An 18,078-nucleotide genomic window follows, 5' to 3' on the forward strand; every position below is an offset into this window, starting at 1 on the left:
TCCAGCTCAGGCTCCTTCTTCATCCTTTTCTGTTCTATTTCCAAGCAGGCTAATTTCCACAGACTACGTCATTGGGCCCCTTTGTTGGCTAGCAGCTTCTTGATGGGGGTTTGGAGGTTAAGAGGAGAGAAAATTCTAGGCATTTCTTCCCTATTGATCCAGATCAATGCTTATCTCTGGCAGCAGCAGCAGTAGCCCTCTCAACAGGCAGCTCCTCCTCCATGATAAAAGGGTTCAGAGGCCTCCCTTAACCCTTTGAGGGGGCCTAAAAATGGTAACCATTTTCTGCTGCTGCTTCTTTTTGATTCCTCAATATTTCCCTTTAGTTTTGTCCCTCTATTAAAGTATCTATATTTAAACCTTTGGAGTGAAATCTGTTTCTTGTGGGAACCCTGACTGATTCATATGATTACATTTCATATTCTACTTAAATCAACTTAAACAGATTCTATCCTTCTGGAAAGATTTCTCAAAATTCCAACTTATCCTTCAAAACCACCCTGAAAACTTTGGTCCATATTGCTCTCATTCTTTTTCAGGGAAACTGTCTGTAGTTATCCTCACAAAAGAATCTGTGGCCTAAAAAGTCATTAAAATCTCTCCTTTGTAAGTATTTTGTCTGTTGGACATATCTTGCTACTTGAGTCAGTTCTGTCTAGTATTTGTGCTTATTTTGTGAGTTTCCATTCAGTCTCCAAAAGAAGACTATAATATGTTTGAAGAGAGAAACTGTTTCATATAACTGTGTTTTGTTTTCCCATCTCTCCTAAACTCAGTAGAAAGAGCAATGTTAAAAAAAATATATAGTAGGTATGCAACAACCAATCTTTTGTGCAGGTATGGGACTTTTTATAAGATTTAAAGTAGATCCCAAGGATCCAAACTTTTCAAATACATTCACATTTAGCTTCAAAATTCTTCACAAAGTTAAATCAGATTTGACAGAAAATAAGTTTTGCATCTGAGGATTCAACCAACCATGGATCAAAAATATTCGGGAAAAAAAAAGGATGGTTACTTCTGTACTAACCATGTACAGACTTTTTGTTCTTGTCATTATTCCCTAAACAATAAATATAATAGCAAGTTACATAGCATTTACACTATATTAGGTATAATAAGTAATCTAGAAATGATTTAAATATATGAGAGGATGTGCATAGTTTATATGAAGATACTACTCCATTTTGCATAAAGGACTTGAGCATCCATGGATTTTGATATCTGCAGGGAGTGAGGGGAGAGTTCCTGGAACAATTCCCCTCAAATACCAGATGACTACACCTTAGTTATGCAACCAGTTCTGTACAACAATGCAGGCCTCCCAAGCTGAGATAATACTCGTGGATGTATTGTATAGCAAGAGCCTTATGGACCAGAGAATATTTAACATACATGGTATATAGAGCAAAGAAGACAGTAAAAATATAAACATACATATTAAGACAGAAAGGGAAAATAAATCAAATAAACTTTTAAAAAGTGAAAAGAATCTAAATAAAAACAGATTAAAATTGTACGGCATAAAAATACATGTAAGATACATACAATGCTTTTAAACTGGAAATTTGTATATTTTACATGATCAGTTCTTTTTGTATTAGTCCGTAAATGCATGTGATCCTAATTAAAATAACAATAGAATTTGTGAAAGTATTTTACAGAATGTATTTATTCAACAACTGTATGTCGAATACAGGGGTTGCCAAAAAATGTATACACATTTTAAGAGATGTTATTTATGTACTACTTTTCTTTTTTTTTTGTTGAGTTGGAGTCTCACTCTGTCGCCCAGACTGGAGTGCAGTGGCCGCTCCCGGCCACCGCAGCCTCGACCTGCTGGGCTCCGGCGATCCTTCCACCTCCGCCTTCCGAGTAACCGGAATTACAGGCCTGAGCTACCACACCCGGCTGATTTTTTGACTTATTGTAGAGATGAGGTCTCGCTGCCCAGGCAGGTCTCGAACCTGCGGGCTCAGTCAATTCACTCACCTCAGTCTCCCAAAGGCGCAGGATTACAGGCTGAGCCCCAAGCCCTGCCATGTACTACTTTTCAAAGTTGAATTAAATTATGGTAGCAATGTATGGTATGATGTTTGCTCAACTGTGCTTCCGCCATTTTCTTTGACTGTCCTGCCTGTCACATGGTGACACTAGCATTCATTTGAGTAACACCATCTTTTGAATAAATGTCATATATAAAATGTATATACATATTTTTGGCACCCCTTGTATTTACTGTATTCCAAGTACTGTGCTACTCTAGGGGAAAAAACATGGAATTTGAAGTATAATAGAATGAAAATTTGTGCAGGGAATGCTGATTTTTCAATAAATAGTAACTAACATTTTGAGAAAAATATTGCTGTATTCTTCATGTAACCCTTCAAAATAAATTTTAAATACATCAAAATATAAAGGCAAAAACATTTAAAACTGAAAAACATGAGTATGTTTTGTATTTCTATAATGTATGTACAGACTCTAATAATTATAAGATCTTGATATGAAGAAATTTTTTTTTCCAAGTAAGGTATGAACAGTGGAAGCCATAAGGGTAAAAATTCATAATTTTCTAAATAAACATTTGCTCTATCTCCGTGACACAATGTGGCATCAAAAACAAACCATAAATTGTAATTAAATTTAATTTAATTCAATAAGAACAGAAACAGACAATTCTTTAGAAAAAAATGAGCAAAAGAAATTGTCAGGCAACTCTCAGTAAAGGAAATATAAATTTCCTAGAACGAAAATGAAAACAAAAAAAGAAAGAAAGAAAAGAGAAAGAAATGCTTAACTTTTCTCAATTTTTAAAAATGCAAATTATAACATCAAACTATAGTAATCAGTATTGATAAAGATATAGAGAAATTATAAATTTGATAGAATTATAAATTTATAATTATTATATATCAATATAATTATAATTATTAAATGTATGCTAACTTTTATAGGAAAAAATTGTGACTATCGCAAATTTAAATACACATATCTTTTCATCCAAAAATGTCCAGCTAAAAAATTGGTCATGCTTTGTTATACTTGCAAAATATATGTAAAGGATTCATTTCAGATGCCTATAACATGAAACAAAGCAAAATGCAAACAGTTTTCTAAATAAGTTAGAGGTTTATTTATTTATTTATTTCTATGTAAAGTAAAAGAAGTTTCAAGGTTGGCAACTGAGAATTGTTATGATGGTCCCATGTTTATCAGAGACCTGGGCTTTTCACAATTTTCTACTTTATCATAACTAATATATAGTTTCCATTTTCAAAGTCACTTCAATTATCAAAATGCTGTGGTCCAGCCATATCACATGTGCTCTTAATTATAAGAGAAAAAAGTGAAAAAGAACAACAAAAAATAGTTTCTCCAAATAAGGCACCAACCTTAAACCAAAATCACTTAGGATGCATTTTTTTAATGCACTTAATAGAATATTGGACCACAAAATGCTTAAACAGTAAGTGTGCTTTTTTTTTTTTTACATTGAAAAAAGACCAGGGATAGTTGAACCTAGAATTTATCCAGTAAATCAACTATGCCAAACTCCCTGGGCTCTCTTTTCATTGTTCCCAAATTCCATTCCTTAAAATGTCCCTCTCCCCCAGTGTTTGATAATTGCAAGACGGCTATTGTGCTCCAAGCTGTCCCTCACAAGTCAACATCCAGAAAAAGCAGGGAAGAAGAGAAGGAAAGCGAATTGTTCATCATATGCATGCCTCTCTCTGTCTTATCAGTGAGGACACTCTTTCACAAAAAAACTCAACAGCCTTTTTCTAGGCCTTTCCATCTGCAAAGGCTATCTGAGCACTTTATTATGGAGAAATGATAAAACCAAGAAAAAAGAAAGTGAGAAATGATAGCTATTGGTAGAGAATCAATAGTGTCTGTCACATATACTGAGAGAGGAAAGAGCTAATAAAAAGACTGAGCATATAATACAGAACAGGTGATTGTAGAAAAATATCTCAAAGGAGAGATCATGAAATTCTACCTAGAATCTAGAGCACTGAAGGAATGGCTCATCTTTTGAAACAAGGAAGAAAGAAAGAAATGAAGATATGTGAGCTAGTTTTAGGGTAAGATACTAGGGTGTTTTCACCTGAGAGAACCAAGTAGGAAACCAGAGACAAGGAAATAAATTCTTGTTTGAGAAAGTACGGTGCAGCAACACTTTGATTGCAGATCCAAACAGGTTCTACGCAAGATAGACTTTTCTCTAGAACTCGGTCCCTCTAAGCAAGCTTCTTTTTTCTCTGAGGGCACTGCCGGGCAGCTTCCTTGTCCCATTTCCAAACAGGGCACCACTTTAACACTAGTAACTAACTTAGAACCTTGGGCATTTCTATGACCCAAGAATGTACAGTACCTAGGATGAGAATATATTACCACTTATTTCAGAAAATCCACTTTTCATCTGCTACATTTAAATAACAAAGAAAATAATATATAACTTTGATTTTGTAATATAAATTGCATGAGATGAAAAAATTATTGAGGCGAAAGCATGTAATTAACTCAGTTAAAATCCTCTGAATTTTCTATTAAAAAATACTATATATTATTTCTGCCACCCAGGAATTGGTTGGTATAAATAAATATTTGAAAAATATAATATTAGTTTATGTACACCATAATTGTGATATATAGCAGCAACAATAAAAAAATCCATTATGGATTATAATATAGCAAGCCAGTCCTACATTTCTAATATTTGCGAGAAATTATATGTTTAATATTACCTTACCCTTCTAAAAATACAATGTATCAACAGAGAAATATTATCTTTAAAGAAGTGTTGAATTATAAATACTTTTGGTATAAAATACCAAATGCCTCGAAATAATTCTCTGGTGTTTCACATTTTTCCATAACTATATTATAATCACAGACTGATATTTATTATTATTCATGATATGCTTTCATAATGGTGGTTTATGCTTCATTCAAATGATGGGTTTCTTCTTAAGACAAAAATGATGCAGCTAGAAGATTTAAGTGAACAAGCTGAAAGTATTGCTTAAATTGTGGAAGCCCCTTGAGAGAAAAAAGTCCAAGAGCCCATTTATTGTAGAGTTCAGGATAATGGGTTTGTTACTCCTTTAGAGCTGATTTTGGGAATTAAACACAATAATGTAGGAGTAAAGCTTCTTAGTTAATTTGTAGTCTAATTGTTTCATGGTATTATGAGTTTAGTGCTTCAATAAATAGGAATACAGCCAAATGCTCTTCAGAAACTACATGCCTACAGCATTTAGTGCATTTATTGTAGAAGGGTCTTTGTGAACTAGTGAACAGAATAAGATTTCTGACATTCATCAATTTGAAGATGGCAAGTGCAAATCGACCACATCAATCCCCATCCTATTAGTGGTAGTTGAAGCCTCATTTCTATTGAAAAATTTGTAGAGATATCAATGACTTTATAAGGAAGATGTGATAGGATATTCAATACTTACAACTATATAGTTGAAATAATACGCATTCTGCTCTAATAATTTAATTTGCATGCATTAATAGAAAGAGCAATAGACAACTGTGACTGTTATGTCTGTTTCATAGACAAAAATAAGAATAGAAATTTGTGTTTTCATAGAATACCTAGCACAACTGATTTCTTTTATTTTCTAATTCAGTGTCTTCTCCTCATTCCAAAAATTATCATTCTCAGGTGTTAAGACTTTCAATTATTGAGAATTATCATCTTTGTGGTTATATGAAGGAACAAGTAATGCACTAATAAGAAAACCAATTATAAAGACTTATATTTGAGGGTTTATTTTCCTTTCTAAAAAGTGGCAATACATTTCTATGGAACCATTCTTAAAGTTCTGATTTATTATTATTAAACTGCTATTTGTTAGGTTAGTGGTATTGTTAGTCACTACAAAACAGGGTTTTTCTCTATCTGGAGATAATTGGAGGCTTTGAGGTTGACTGTCAGGTCTGTGGGATTGTTGCAATAATTCAGATATGCTCATACATGTATAAAAATGTACAAAGCGAAATGGGGAGGGATTGGTCAATGGGTACAAAGTTAAAGTTAGAAGGAATAAGTTCTGATAAGCTACTTCACGGTAGGGTGACTATAATTAACAATAATATATTGAATATTTCAAAATAACTACAAGAGAAGGTTTTGAATGTTTTCACCACAAAGAAATGGTAAGCATTTGAGGCCATGGATTTGCTAATCACTTTGATTTGATCATTACACAATATACTTATGTATCAAAACATCACATTGTACTTTATAAACGTGTACAATTATTATGTGGCAGTTAAAAATGAAAATAAAACTTTAATTTAAAAAATGTTAGGGAAGACAGTTCAAGGAGAATCTAGAACCTGAGATACCCTTTGGCAGCTGTACAATAGGCCTGAAATGCTCTCTTACTCTAGTGATCTTTCACGATGGCGATTCAACTATTGTTTATGCTATTTATTCTGCTCCGTCCACTCCCAATAATGCTCCTCTTCTTTCTTTTCTATGTCATGGCATCTGTGTCTCAGAAATTTTTACATTTTCTTCCCACTGCCAACTTCCAAGTCTCTCTTTTTGTCACACAAGTTCTAAGAGTAATGATTTGACATTTACAGACAGTCACACTGCCATATAAAATATGCGTGGTAGACCAAGTACTTTTTTTTGGCTTTCTCACTTTCTTGATCCCAACCTTTATTCAATAACTTATGAAGTGGACAGATTATCACCTTTCTCAAAAAGAATCTGGTTAGCATAAATGCCCACAGTTGAGAGAGTCATCTCCAAAAATATACTTTTGTAAATCACATTCAATCAAGTTTTAAATAATAACTGAGTTTTAATTCCGGTTTCAGTCACATACTATAATCTCACAACAAAGTTATTTATCTCCAATCTTCTCTACCTATGGGAAATTTACTCTTCTTTGAAGCGTTCATGCATCATTAAAACCTAGGTGTTCGAGTATTCCTTTTTGTCTAGAGACTCAAATAAAATGCTTTTGAAATATTCCTGCTTTTATTCAAGTATACTCAAATTAAATCAGCAAGACAACAAAAAATATTCAGTCAATAAAAAACATCTATAAGTATCTCACCTCCTAGACAAATACAACAATTAGTCTTTCAATGTATGCAAACACTTTTCTTTCTTTCCACCTTAATAAGTTTTCTTTGTAAGACCAATTAGTGACTTGGTGAACAGACAGATTAAAGAAGAAAGAAGGAATCTCAAACTACAAATAACCACGTCAGCAGAGATGACTGACGCATGAACTTCAGCATTGTTTTTTCTACAATCATTTATTATTCTGGGTGCATCTTTTGCATTGGTTTTCAGGAGGTAGAGATTAGCAGATTTTTTAAAATATACTTTTTATAAAGATTGGTAGGGCATGTGCATTATATAACCTTTAAAGGGTACAAAAGGATATACATAAGTAAATTTACAGCTGTATTAATCAGCTATTGCTATATATTGCCATGTAACAACACCCCACAACTTAGTGACAACCATTTACTTTTCTTACTCACAGGTCTACAAATTGGCAGAGGCACCTCTGCTTCTGAGTGCTGTGATAAGTTTGGATCTAGGCTTTGGGTCAAATTGGGGAATAATCCACATGTATCATTCTAGGGTCAAGGCAGAGTGAGCTGTGGCTAATGGGTCATATTATTCTCATGGCAATCACAGAAGCGCATGGCCAAGTCAGCACTGCTCAAACACATTCATGACCCTTGCTTATGTGGTATCTGCTTCATTCTATTGCCAGAATAAGTCATGTGGCCAAGATCTAGTCACTAGGGCAGGAAATTATACTCTACCTTAGAAGAGAGAAGGCATGGGAATCAATATTTGTTGAATAATAATCTAATCCACTTTGTTTCCTAGTCATAAAACTCCTCTCTGAAAAAAGCTGTTTCTTATTTCTTATGTATTCATCTAGAGATATTTTGTGTTTATGTAAGTGTATTAAAAAATAAATAGTTTTCATACCAACGTTGTTATACTATACACATCATTATATACCTTGACCCTCTCCTCTACTTAATGATACATCTCAGTAAGTGTTGCTTGTCAGTAGATATAGAGTTTCCTCATTTTATTGACTACACCTGTGTATTATTACATAAAATAGACACACTGATTTATTTGACAAATTCTCTATTTGTGAACATTTAGTTTGTTTCTGGTCTTTTACAATTTTAGCCAATATAGCAATGACTATCATTGTCTCTATTTGTGTATATATCTGTAAAATATATTCCTAGAAGGGATATTGCTAGTTTCAAGGGATATTGTTAGTTCTAATGGTTCTTGTGTTTTTCTGTTTCAGTAGATCCTTGACCTTTTCTTGCATAACAATTAGATACTTTACCACAAAAAATGTAAAGAGGTGCCTGAATATCTACATACTTACTGACAAAAATCAAATCATTTTATCTTTGCCAAGCTGATAAAAAGACCACTTGTAATTTAAATTTGTATTTCACTTTTTATAAGTGGAGTTAGCATATTTTCATATGATAAAGAGCCATATCCTCTATATATGGAAGACCTCCCTGGACTGCAGGGTACATTCCTAGAGCCTCCCCTACCTTATCCTATAGACTGCTGAACAAACTGGTGATAAGTAAATATATTTGTATTGTGCTACTTCATTCCCCAGGGCAAACCCTAGACCCAAGTTGTGGGGTCGTGAGACAAAAACCTATGAAGGCATACATGTAAGAATAAGTCTGTGATCTGCATTTGATGTGCCTAAACCGAATCATAAGACAGTCACGACTAGACATTTTGTAAGCTTTAACTTATAAATAATTTTAAATGCTCATTGCAATGTTCTACAGAGATGAAAAATAATAATCCTAGAGTCTCTGAGGTAGACAACAACCAGGCAACTCTTTTTGACCAAAAGTCCAGAGCAACCTACAAATGCCATGAACAACAAATGACAAAGTCCAGTAATCAATCCTATTCACAAGCTTCATACAATAAGATCCATAGCACCAGGAAAAACAAGAGAAACATAACAGGATTAAGCCTTCAAAAAACGTTGTTCCTGAGAGAATGATTCTTCATAAATAAATGTACTAAAATTAACTATGTACTGACTAGGCATATTTAGTTAATTGCAATGTGACCGTCCTAGGTAATATTTTTTCTTCAAGAAAATTTTATAGACACATTAACATTTTTGTTCATGATAACTTGAAATTATCCATTGAAACACTAACTGAGAGTTGAGATCATGAACTCAAAAGACTATGTCATAGCTAAAGTTATAACAGAAGCTACTGTAGTGGATAAGAAAGTTAGATTATAACCAATTATGTTTAACCTTTAATGAAACAATTGTAAAACTTACTATGACTCACAAGTGGCTGATTAAGAGGTTCACTTGTCAGTGGCAAATAAGAGGTGTCTAATCTTTCTCAATATTAGAGCTACAGTGTTCTAATCACTTTACAAATAGCTTCTGCAATTCACAGGCAGTGATTATTGAATATTCCAAAACCTTTCTGGAATATTCTCTATAGAGAGTGTGTCATGTCTCCTTACAGAGGAGTAGTCTTTAAATCCTAGTCTTTGGTGACTATGACAATTCACGCAATCTAACCTGAACAGAAACCAGGAAAGACCTGCTAATGTTTCACTCTTCTTTGTGAAAAATAATAGTACTATGTGATTCCATTGTGTTCAGAGTGTTTTTCTTTCATTCTTATTCCAGATAACATTTGATATAAACAAAATTGTTAAATCTCTAACAGCCCTTCCTCAGAGACTTGGGTCTTGCTTCTGAAATTTAAGGTCACTACTTCTAGCTGTCATTTATTTCCTCAAATAGTAAAGACCTAGAAAAACCAACAGAACTTTCACTCCATTCATGACACAGCCCATTTACCTCACTCCCAAAAGTTCCCTGGTACTTCATTCCAGTCAGTTCCCATTTGTTCTATCCCCTGGTAAGCAAAAACTGGCATATTGATTTTACCTATTCAAATTTTATATAAATAAAATCATATAGTATTTTCTCTTTTGTCTGGCTTTTATCACTCAGTATAATGTTTTGGATATTTATCTATATTATTGCATATATCAGTAGTTAATTTCATATTTCATTGAATAAATATAACACAATTTGTCTATGCATTCACCTGTTGATGAAAGTTTGCTATTTTCAGTTTTTGGCTAGTCTAAACATTTACAAATGAACTTAATTGTCAGACCTTTTGACTTTGTTGCTTTTCTATATTAGTTGTTTTCCATTTCATTTGCTTCTACTGCTAATTCTATTATTTACATGTATTTTGGGTTTAATTTGCTTTGTCTTTTCTTTTTTTAATCATTTTTTAAGGATGTGGCATATAATTCAGTGCAGCCACCATTATCTAGCTTTAGAACAATCCCATCCATCACCCCAACTAGTTCCCTCTTTTTCATTTGTAGTAAATCCTCACTTACATCCCCAGTCCTAAGCAATCACAAATCAGACTTTTGCCTCTAGAGTTCTGTCTTTTCTTGAAATTTAACACAAGTGAAATTATATGATAAGTAGCCTTTTGTATATGACTTCTTTTGCACAGGATAATGTTTTTGTATGTATCAGTAGTCCCTATTTACTACTGAGTAGTATTCCATTATGTGGATAGACCAGATTTTGTTTACATATTCATCTATTAATGATCATTTAGTTTGTTTCCTGGTTGGAATAGTGCAAATAAGCTGCTATTAGCATTTATATTAAATCTTTGTGTTGACATTCAAAACCAACAAACCTGAACTGACATCTCAACTCTGCTATTCAGCAGCTGAATTACCCTGGAAAAGCCATTTAACTCTCTTTTTCCTCATCTGTAAATGGGGGTAAATAATTCTATAGTATATCCATGTCATGAGAACAAATTGAGATAATGTTTATAAACTAACTATTAACATACAAAAAGAAAGAGTTTAATAAGAGGTAGCTAAGGATAATAATAAAAATAGATAATGCCCCAAATACTTCATTATCTGGAAAAGAGAGTTAGCACAAGCAAATAGTCCACTGATCATCCCCAAACTCCCAGCCAGATCAAACAATAGGTACTGTACGTGGAGAACCAAAAATTTTAAAAATGGAATTTTTTTTCAGAGGGTGGACCCCTTGTAGTACAGGCTTCCCCCGCTAGGTAAGTGTTCTAGGAACCCATTGGCATCAGTGTACCAGTTAGCATTGTTGTGAGAGGCTGCGTTTGGCTTCAGTGAATTTTTTTGGAGATTCTTTCAATGCCTTTGCCCACTTCATGATGGTGTGGGTACCTGCCCACACCACTCTGAGTGTTCAGCAGTTTTTGACCAAAACAGCATGACCCTCATTTCCCTATTCACCCAATCTTGCCCTGAGCGAATTCATTTTGTTTCCTAGGATTAAAAAAAAGTTCTCAAAGGGAAACGTTTTGCTGATGTCGAAGGAGTGAAACAAAAAATTGCAGAAACACTAAAAGGCATCAAAATTGACGATTTTGCAGTAGTGGGAAACTGTCAGGGGAGGGAGGGGCATACCTCATCAACACGGGTACCTGCACGATCAATGTTTATATACCTAACCCTGAAATGTACCCCACATCTTTATAATAAAATTTTTTTTAAATTGATGAATTCAAAAACTGTTGGGAGCAGTGGCAAAAGCATCTCATAGGTGTATTGCATCAAACAAAGAGAACTTTGAAGGTGACTGAACTTTAAACATGAAAGAATAAATACATAAGTTTTAATAGATACAAAGAAAGAAAAACCAACAGAACTTTCAATGCCTTTGCTTTTTTCTTTTATAAATAATTAAAAGTTTTTAAACAAAATCCTCAGTATTCATATCAGGAGCATCAATGATGGACATACCAATTTATAAAATGTGAAACATTAGAAAACGCCAAAGTATTTTTTGGTTGTACTGCCCTTATGGTAAGTTGTTACCTGTTTTAACTTAGAATTAGACCCATGATCACTTCATTTCTGCAGTTCATCGAAAACTCCTCTAGATCCAACTGTTCCTATTACCTGCTTGCCTAGCTGTTTGAGGGAAAAATACCAGAGCATGGACCCAGTGAGGCAGCAAACGTTCGACTAACTTAGCAACTATTATGCTATATCTACTTGAGATAGTTTATACCAAAGATATCATGCATGCCATACTTGCATCCAAATGAAGATGAATTAAAATTTAAGGCAAAAAAAAAAAGTATTTCCTCAAAGCTTTCTTTCATACACAAATCATCATTACAATTTCCATAACTAATCTGTTCAATCAAGAGTAGTGACACAAAATGTAACATGTCACTCAATATTCCCCATCAATCCATACGGTAAATGAAGTTCCTTGAGTTATTCACTTTTATATAGTCTGTTCTTGCAAACATCCCTTTCTAAGGTCTCAGTACTATAATTTAATCTGTCAGTAAAGCTTTTCCCTAACTGCTTTGTTTCTGTTGAACCTATCAGAGATAACTAGTTTACTTCAACTGGCTTTGTACTTTCAGAAACTGGCCTTTTCAACTCAGGTTATTGAAACATCATCACCTTTTTATTCACTCTAACATAGTAAACATAATCTTTAAAAAGTAGGTCTTAGTTTCTTCTCATGCTAATGATGTGAATGATTTTGCTGATAGATAGGTAGATGGATATTAATTTTCTGATCTTGTTTCACCAATTCATTATCAAATGTAAATAAGATGCTGGAAAGGAATCAATAGTTCTTGTTTAGTGATATGCACATAATTAAAAACCCAGAAGTTTTTTGTATGAAACTGCTTAGTGCTATCAATTTACAGATTTATTCTACCTCAGTCATCAAACTATTAAGTATCATGGCACAACCATTGTGGAAAACTACAAATAACTATAATAATAACTAAGATATAATTAGTATAATATTATAATAACTATAAATAGAGTAGCCTTGACTCTTTTAATTCTGAAGATGAGGCAAAGGCAAAACAGCCAGGATTAGCCAATCCTAGGTACCACATAGTCATACCAAAAGTTCTGATGTTGCTAGTGCTTATCTCCACAACTGGTATTGTTATGCTTTAGCATCAGATGCAAAAACATCTATTAGAGTGCAATTCCTTATATCATGCAAATTACAGGGATTGTGGAGCAAACACAAAATATGAAAGAAAAACATGTCGCTTTTTTACAGGCAATGGTATAAGTTCAATTACAGTTGTTCTTCTATATCCATGGGGGACTGATTCCAGGACTGTATCTGGATACCAAAATCCACAGATGCTCAAATTCCTTATATAACATGGTGTATATACATATCTTCTCACACACTTTAAATCATCTTTAGATTACTAATACAATATAAATGTTATGTAAATAGTTACTACACTGTATTGTTTAGGGAATAATGACAAGGAAAAAGTCTGCACATATTCAGTACAGACACAACCTATTGTTTTTTTTTTAATATTTTCAGTCCATGGTTAGTTGAATCCATGGATGTGCAACTCACAAATACAGAGGACTGACTGCACATGTTCAGAATTTAAAATGCAATCATTAATCTTTATAAGAACCTTAAGTTATAAGTGGTATCTGTATTTTACAGATAAAGAAAATGAAGCTCAGTGAGAAAAATGACTTGTTTAATGTCATATAACCAGAAAGTGGTTGGGCTAGAATGTGCATTAATGGCCCCCAAACCAGCAAATCTCCTTATATTAGTGATACCCAGTTTTTCCATTTTTTCTTTTGTTGCTTGTGCTTTTGTTGTTATATCTTTAAAAATTTGCTTAATCCACAATCATAAAGATTTATACCTATTTTCAATTCATTATCAAATGTAAATAAGATGCTGGAAAGGAATCAATAGTTCTTGTTTTGTGACATGTACATATTTACAAACCAGAAGCTTTTTGTATGAATTTGTTCAATTTTTGTTCAATTTTTATAACATTTTTCAAATGTTGTACATTTTGTTCTTACATTTAGGTCTTCAATCCATATTAAGTTAATTTTTGTATATGGTGTGAATTGGGGTTTCAACTTCATTCTTTTGCATGTGAATATTCTGTATCTGTTAGCTTTTTGATGAATAACAAATAAAAACTTAGTGCCTTAAAACAATAAGCATTTATTTTTTTCTTACAAGTCTGTAGGGGTGCTGGGTAATTCTAATCCTAACTGTCTTGCCTGATCTCTGCAATCAGCTGGAGGCTCTGTTGAAATTGGATGATCTGGGATGGCCTCACATATGTGCTTGGTGATTGTCAGGTTAGTTCACCTAGTGCACCTTAGCTGAAATTGCTCATCTCTGCAACAGATTCTTCCACATTGTGTCTTATCCTCCTAGATCAGCCTAGGCTTCTTCGCATAATAGACTCAGATTCCAAAGAACAGCATAAGAAGAAAGGTTCCAATGAGCAAGCACCTTTCAAATTTCTGCTTGTGTCCTATTTTTTTTGTTTGTTTTTGTTTTTGTTTTTTGAGTTGGAGTCTCACTCTGTCGCCCAGATTGGAGTGCAGTGGCCGCTCCCGGCCACCGCAGCCTCGCCTACTGGGCTCCGGGGATCCTTCCGCCTCAGCCTTCCGAGTAGCCGGAATTACAGGCATGCACTACCACGCCCGGCTGATTTTTTGATTTATTGTAGAGATGAGGTCTCACTGCCCAGGCGGGTCTCGAACCCGTGGGCTCAGGCAATCCACTCACCTCAGCCTCCCAAAGGCGTGGGATTACAGGCTGAGCCACCGAGCCCGGCTTGTGTTTTTTGTTTTAACATATTTTTTATTTTAAAATTCTGGGGTACAGTTGAGGGTTAGGTATACAAATATGTATCATTCAGGCACCCTTGTTGATAAGGGGTGTCCCCCCATCCCCAGACAGATATTGACTACCGTTAATGCCACTACCCTTGCCCTCCCCCCCCATAGATTCCCACCACTGTCAATCCTTTTCTTCTAGTATTATGATAGATGTTCAAGGTCCACTTATGAGTGAGAACATGTGATACTCAGGTCTTTGTTGCTGTGAAAGATCACTCATTATAGACTCTAATTACATCCAGGTTGCTGCGAAATTCATGATTTTGTTCTTTTTTATAACTGCATAGTATTCCATCATGTATATGTACCACATTTTTTTAATCCAGTCCTCTTTTGATGGACAGCATGGTTGGTTCCAGGTTCTTGCTACTGTGAACAATGCTGTGATAAACATACAAGTGCAGATATCTTTTTCATAGAGTGACTTGAGTTCTTCAAGGTATATTCCCAGTAGGGGGTTGCGGGATCATATGGGAGGTTGATATTTAGAGCTTTTAGGAATCACCACACTGCTTTCCACAGAGGTTGCACTAGTTTACACTCCCACCAACAGTGTAGAAGTGTTCCCTTTTCACCACATACTCTCCAGAATCTGTTATTTTTTGCATTATTGATAATGGTCATTCTGACTGGAGTTAGGTGGTATCTCAGTGTAGTTTTAATTTGCATCTCCTTGATGATTAGTGAAGTTGAACATTTCTTCATGCGTCTGATGCCCACTCGTATGTCTTCTTTTGTGAAGTGTCTGTTCATATCTTTTGCCCACTTTGTAATGGGGTTGTTTGTTTTGTTTGTTTTCAGCACGTTTGAGTTCCTTGTAGCTCCAAGATGTTAGGCCTTTGTCAGACATGGAGATGGCAAATACTTTTTCCCAGGCTGTGGGCTGTCTTCCTGCTCTCTTGATGGTTTCCTTGACTTTGCAGAAGCTTGTCAGTTTAATGAGGTCCCACTTGTCTATCTTATCTCTTATGGCTCGTGCGTTTCAGGCTTTGTTCAGGAATTGAATGCCAGTTCCAAATTCCATAAGGGTGTGTCCTGCATTTTCTAAGGTTCTTATGGTTTGAGGTTTTACATTTAGGTCTCTGATCCATTTTGAGTTAATTTTTGTGTATGGGGATAGATAGGGGTCTCGTTTGAGTCTTCTGCATGTGGTCAGCCAGTTTTCCCAGCACCATTTACTGAATAGGTTCTCCTCTCCCCAGTGGTAGGTGGTGGAGTCTTTGTCAAAGATGAATTGGTTGAGAAATTTAGGTTTTGCTTCTGGAATCTCAATTCTATTCCATTGGTCTATATGCCTGTTCCTGTACCAATGCCAAGCTGTTTTGATTATTGTAGCTTAATAGTAAAGTTTGAAGTATGGTAATGTGATACTACCTGCTTTGTTCTTTTTTGCTGAGGATTGTTCTGGCTATTCTTGGTTGTTTGTGTTTCCATATGAATTCCTGTATTGTTTTTTCTAGGTCTGAGAAGAATGTTGCTGGTAATTTGATGGGTATTGCATTAAATCTGTAGATTGTCTTAGGTAAGATAGACATCTTCACAATGTTGATTATTCCAACCTATGAGCATGGGATATTTTTCCACTTGTTTGTGTCATCTTTGATTTCTTTGAGGAGTGTTTTTGTAGTTTTCATTGTAAAGGTCTTTCACATCCCTGGTTAGGAACATGCCAAGATATTTCATTTTGTGTGTGTGTGTGGCTATTGTGAATGGGATTGTGCTTTTTATTTGGGTTTTGTTTGTTTATTATTGGTGTACAGAAGTGGGATTGTCTTTTACACATTTATTTTATATCCTGAGACTTTGCCAAAGTCCTTTATCAGTGCAAGGAGGCTTTTGACAGATTCTCTTAGGTTTTCAAGGTACACAATCATATCATCTGCAAAGAGAGATAACTTGACTTCCTCTTTTCCTATTTGGATACCCCTGATCACCTTCTCTTTTCTGATTCCTCTAGCCAATACTACCAATACTATATTGAACAGGAGGAGAGAGAGTGGGCACCCTTGTCTTGTTCCAGTTTTCAGGGGAAATGTTTCTAATTTTTGTCTGTTTAGGAGTATGCTAGCTGTGGGTTTCTTGTAGATGGCTTTTACCATTTTGAGGTATGTTCCATGTATGCCTAGATGTTCGAGGGTTTTTATCAAGAAGCAGTGTTGGATTTTATCAAAAGCTTTTTCTGCATCTAATGATATAATCATGTGGTTTTTATTCTGATATCTGTTGATGTATTTAATTACATTTATTGTCTTGCGAATGTTGAACCAACCTTGCATCCCAGGGATGAAGCCTACTTGGTCATGATGGATGATTTTTGAGATGTATTGTTGAATCTAGTTTGCCAGAATCTTGTTGAGGATTTTAGCATCTATGTTCATCAAAGATATTGGCCTGTAGTTCTGTTTCTTTGTTGGTTCTTTACCTGGCTTGGGTATCAATGTGATGTTAGCTTCATAAAATGATTTGGGGAGAGTTCCATCTTTCTCAATCGCCTGGAATACATTCAGTAGAATTGGTATCAACTCCTCCTTAAATGTCTTATAGAATTCTGCTGGAAAGCCATCTGGTCTGGGGCTTTTTTTTTTTTTTTTTTGTAGGTAGTTTTCTTATTATGTAGTCAATTTCCTTGATTGTTATTGGTCTATTTAGGGTCTCAATTTCTTCTTGTTCCAACCTAGGTGGGTTGTGTGATGTCAGAAAGTCCTCCATTTCCTTAAGGTTTTCAAGTTTGTTTCCATACAGGTGTCCACAGTAGTCTCTAATGATCCTTTGTATTTCTTCAGGGTCAGATGTGACTTCATCTTTAGTGTTTCTGATTGTGTTTATTTTGGCTTTTTCTCTTTTTTTCTTGGTCAGTCTAGCTAGGGGACCATCGATCTTGTTTATCCTTTCAAAGAACCAGCTTTTTGTTTCATTGATTTTTTTGTATTATCTTTTTGTCTTCTATGTCTCGGATTTGGGCTTTTATTTTGGTGATCTGGATTCTTCTCCTGAAGTTAGGATTTTGTTGATCTTACTTTTCCAGCTTCCTTAGGTGACTTGTTAGGCTGTTAATTTGTGATCCTTCCATTTTCTTTACATGTGTTTGTAGAGATATGAGTTCCCCTCTTACTACAGTTTTCATGGCATCCCAGAGATTTTGGTAAGATGTTTCTTCATTTTCGTTTGTTTCCAGGTATCTTTTAATCTCTGTTTTGATTTCATCATTGACCCAGGAGTTGTCATTGACCCAGGAGCATCATGCTGTTTAGTGTCCATATCTTTGTTGGTTT

The sequence above is a fragment of the Carlito syrichta genome, unplaced genomic scaffold (genome assembly GCF_000164805.1).
Source record: "Carlito syrichta isolate Samal-C Ts95f unplaced genomic scaffold, Tarsius_syrichta-2.0.1 Scaffold307066, whole genome shotgun sequence".
Classification (NCBI taxonomy): Eukaryota; Metazoa; Chordata; class Mammalia; order Primates; family Tarsiidae; genus Carlito; species Carlito syrichta.